We start from the raw sequence: 5,106 nt of genomic DNA, 5'->3' as shown, positions 1-5,106 counted from the left end.
CTCCGAAACATGTCGTCAACTGAGGCGAAAGGTGCTATGGCGAAAAAAACAATTTCTCGTGTCAAGTCTGCTACTAAAAAAATGTACTATAGGCCTGGGTGCTGCTGAATGAGTCGTCTTTTTGATCTCAAGCGGGTGAAGGGGTATTTTGAAAATATTCCCATGAGCAAAAATATTTTGCAGTTACTTAGTTTTCAAAAATTTCTCGCTCTTAAGATTTATCTTTTCATGCTGCATGAGGGCGAACAAATACGCGATACTCGACAAATCGATTTTATTCGAACCTTCCAGCTATAGACTAAAAATCAGCTAATGCGATAAAACCTGTAGAAACCTGTAGTCAGTTCAGCGGATACGGGCATCGAGTTTTTTTTAACTAATTGCTTGAAAGGGTGCTTCCGTTGCAAGCAGTTTATCCTCCAACGGGATTCAAAATTCGAGTCTTTCAATTATCTGCAGGGTAACATTAATTATGTTTTATTTCTGAGACTGCTGTTGGTAGCGAGGACTAAATACGATATATCGTAAACCGTAACACACTACGTCAAAGTGATTACCGTGTTAAGGGAAAAAAAAAATATATGTATGTATGAATGCCATCATTATTTTCAATAAACTTTCACACAGTTCTTTTTTATCTTGAATATCTGAAACATCATAATTCTGCTTCTCAGATTCCCCAGTAAGGGTCTGTTCTCAAATAACGTAACGCTGTTGGGGGGGGGGGGGTAGGTCCAACTTGCGTTATACTTTGTTACTCTAAAAGGTGGAATAGGGGGTGGGTTCTACCAAATGTTACGCATAACGCGAATAAAAATTTATTTGAATGATATGTGTAAAAATACTAAAAGGACGTTGTATTTCTCGACACCACAATTCCACAAAACTATCTAAATAGTTATGATCGCAAAATTCTATTTTCGTTTCTATTAACTGCATTCTTTATATCCTTGATTTTTGATCATGTGCCGTCCCTATTCTAACAGTGTTCAAAAAATACCAAAACCCATAAGCTTCAGAGAACGAAAAAAAATTCTGCCTTTAAAAATTTTTACAGTTACGCGTTAAGTGGGGAGGGAGGCGGTACCAAAATTGTTACTTTTTGTTACGAGGAGGAGGAGAGAGGTAAACAACTCGGATTTTTGCGTTACGTAATTTGTGAACAGCTCCTAAGTCCTGGTTGAAAATTTACTTTTCCTCCGACTTCAAGACAGCTTCACTAGTTCTTTAAACTATTTCTATGTGTGCACATTTAGATTACTCCGAGGCTACTGCAAGCAGCGAAGGGCTAGTAGGATATCGTAAGGGACAATATACGGAATATCAGGTAGAAATGACAGAATGCTTCATTACTTATTCAAAACTCCCATCACTTGTAACTATGAAATAATCAGCCATTGGCTGTGATTTTACTCTAAACATTCTAACGAATACCGTAATTCTACTTGCTTTCATATATACTCACGATGTCAAGCGTGAATTATAGCGAAGCCTGTTTCTATTTGTTCCTCTTTTGACTGGTGCCGCATCAAAATCAATGACTGCCATCGTCAAAATTCTTGGAATTTTATAATCCCATTGTATTGTATTATGTTGGAATCGATGAAACACAAAGTATTCGGTGATATATCATTTACAGCATTTTGCAAATAGAAGCCGGTTGTTCAATCTAAGTTTAAGTAAAATAAGTTCCCCTAAAAAGCATTTATGGAGTTTTTCGACAAGAGATGATTGATAGGTTAATGCTATACACAAATACGTAAGCTGCTGCAAGGAGTGATACCAATTATCGTCCCTTGACCACTTTCATAACAACAGCGAGTATATTCATGAAAAATTGTGAAGAAAGAGTCGTCACACGACATGTTTCCGAGCAAAATCGAAATTGTCCCCTTGACAGGTTCCCTAAGGGCATTCCGGGCGTCACAAGAGTGGCCAAACTGGCCATAGACCACTTTTATAACAACAGCGAGTATATTCATGAAAAATTGTGAAGAAAGAGCCGTCGCACGACATGTTTCGGAGCAAAATCGAAATTGTCCCCTTTACAGGTTCCCTGGGGGCATTTCGGGCATCACAAGAGTGGCCAAATTGACCATAGACCACTTTATAACAACAGCGAGTATATTCATGAAAAATTGTGAAGAAAGAGCCGTCGCACGACATGTTTCTGAGCAAAATCGAAATTGTCCCTTTACAGGTTCCCAGGGGCATTTCGGGCATCACAAGAGTGGCCAAATTGACCATAGACCACTTTATAACAACAGCGAGTATATTCATGAAAAATTGTGAAGAAAGAGCCGTCACACGACATGTTTCGAGCAAAATCGAAATTGTCCCTTTACAGGTTCCCTGGGGCATTTCGGGCGTCAGCAAGAGTGGCCAAATGGACCATAGACCACTTTTATAACAACAGCGAGTATATTCATGAAAATTGTGAAGAAAGAGCCGTCGCGCGAAATGTTTCTGAGCAAAATCGAAATTGTCCCTTTACAGGTTCCCTGGGGGCATTCCAAGGCGTCACAAGAGTGGCCAAACTGACCATAGACCACTTTTATAACAACTGCGAGTATATTCATGAAAAATTATAAAGAAAGAGCCGTCACGACATGTTTCGAGCAAAATCGAAATTGTCCCTTTACAGGTTCCCTGGGGCAGTCCGGGCGTCACAAGAGTGGCCAAATTGACCATAGACCACTTTTATAACAACAGCGAGTATATTCATGAAAAATTGTGAAGAAAGAGCCGTCACACGACATGTTTTGGAGAAAAATCGAAATTGTCCCTTTACAGGTTCCTGGGGCATTCCGGCGTCACAAGAGTGGCCAAATTGACCATAGACCACTTTTTATAACAACAGCGAGTATATTCATGAAAAATTATGAAGAAAGAGCCGTCGCACGTTATGTTTCGGAGCAAAATCGAAGTTGTCCCTTTACAGGTTCCTGGGGGCATTCAAGGCGTCACAAGAGTGGCCAAATTGACCAAAGGCCACTTTTATAACAACAGCGAGTATATTCATGAAAAATTGTGAAGAAAGAGCCGTCGCACGACATGTTTCGGAGCAAAATCAAAATTGTCCCCATTACAGGTTCCCTGGGGACATTTGGAAGCTTCCTGTGGATGTCCGTATGGAAGACTTACTTTCGCAAAAATCGCTATGAGACTCGTTATTAGTGTGGCAATATTGTTTTATACTGTTTGATATGGGTTCCATGGAGAAAAATTGAGTAACTGGCGAAATACCCCAAACACCAGTTTGCTGGTACCCCAAGGGAATCTGGAATAATTCCGGAACCATCCAGAAATTCCGAAAAACTCAGTGTGCAGCCAAAACTAGCATAAAAATTGAACCTTGTGTCAAAATTTCATCAAGATTGGACAAAAATAAAAGTTATGATTTTTCAAAATCGAAAATCGCTTTCTTAAAGAGCTTGGCCTTTTGGGTGTTAATTTAAGATTTGACATTGAATTATGACAAGAGCCATCTTAACAATATTTATGAACTGTCATAAGACTAGTTTAGTACTATTCCAATTAACTCCAACACGCTGTATTTCTTCGCAGATACGTATTTCGACCTCAATTATTACGCCGTTTTCAGTGTCTCGTGTTGGCCCGACTCGACTTAAGTTAATTGATTTTTTTTAAACCGTCTAAGACGAATTAAGTACTGTCCATTTAATTCCACCAGTTAATTTTCGTTATCTTTGCAGATACGTATTTCGACCACAACTGTGTGGTCGTCTTCAGTGTCTTGTACTTGACTCGACTCAAGTACAAGACAAGTACGACTTGAGTCGAGTCAAGTACAAGACACTGAAGACGACCACACAGTTGTGGTCGAAATACGTATCTGCAAAGATAACGAAAATTAACTGGTGGAATTAAATGGACAGTACTTAATTCGTCTTAGACGGTTTAATACATTCCACTAAAAGAGCTTAATATATTTTTCTGATTTTTTTATTGCGATTAGTCATCGGCGTGACAAAATTATGATCGGCGGCGCGCCGACCCAAAATCGTCGGCGGCGGCGGCGGCGCACAGGTCTAGGTGAGGCCATGCGTCGTCGCCCTTCTGCCCGGCATGTGTCAACGCAGATGAGACTCAGGAGCACGTGGTATACAATTGTCCGAGGTTTGCAGAATTACGTAAGAGCGCATAACATCGCAGAGCGAATGTGTCACGCGGAAAACACGTGGAATGCGATGATCAGAGACTTGACGCAAATACTGTCGGAGCTGCAGCGTAGATGATTCGGTTCGTCGGGTCGTCGGAGCCCCGCTGAACCGGAAGTCCTCTGCCAATCGAAATCGTCGAAAAGACCTCGGACATCCAACCTGCTAAAGAAAGAAGAAATCGCATCGGTTATGTAGGACACCGCCAGGGCTGACGTCATCCACCACCTGAACTGTTGGACCACCTCTGCAACCCGAAGACGAAATTCGTAATTATTGGTTAACCCTTTTGCGACTTATTGGGTCTGCTTAGGCTGTGAACCATTCCACCGATTCGTTTAACTTTTAGGTAAAATTTGACAGTTCGATGGTTATTTCGCCGTGGTTAAAAATAACCCTGCTCCGGAGCATGATTAGATTTGACAGTTCAAAAGTTAAATTTTGTTCGCGAGAAAATTGGCGCATATTATAATAAAATACATTTCGTTCCGAATAACTATCAATCTAACTATCAAACTAACTATCAATCAAAACTCAAATGGGTCGGCTTCGGAGTAAAATGTTAACCACGATGGGAAAATAACCATCAAAGTGTCAAATTTTAACTAAAAGTTAAATGAATCGGTGGAATGGTTCACAGCCTTAGAGACAATTTTACGAGTGAGGTGAAAGATTTGCAAATCGTTAAATTTAAATGAAATTGAAAGGATTTTACTCATTTTTTCATTGCAGCCTAATAATGAATAACAAATATTGAATTGTAATGGTAATATTCGTTCATAACTGCTCTACAAATGACTATATGAGTCATTTTATGAGTGACGCCATTTTGCCCCGTGGGAGAGTTATGCACTGTTCTCCCCTACCTTTGATCTCTAGCCAAGAAAATATTCATTGGAGGCGCTTTGTACTTTCCAAATTTTTC

This window comes from Armigeres subalbatus, unplaced genomic scaffold (genome assembly GCF_024139115.2).
Source record: "Armigeres subalbatus isolate Guangzhou_Male unplaced genomic scaffold, GZ_Asu_2 Contig555, whole genome shotgun sequence".
Taxonomy (NCBI): domain Eukaryota; kingdom Metazoa; phylum Arthropoda; class Insecta; order Diptera; family Culicidae; genus Armigeres; species Armigeres subalbatus.
This window is presented reverse-complemented; position numbering follows the sequence as displayed.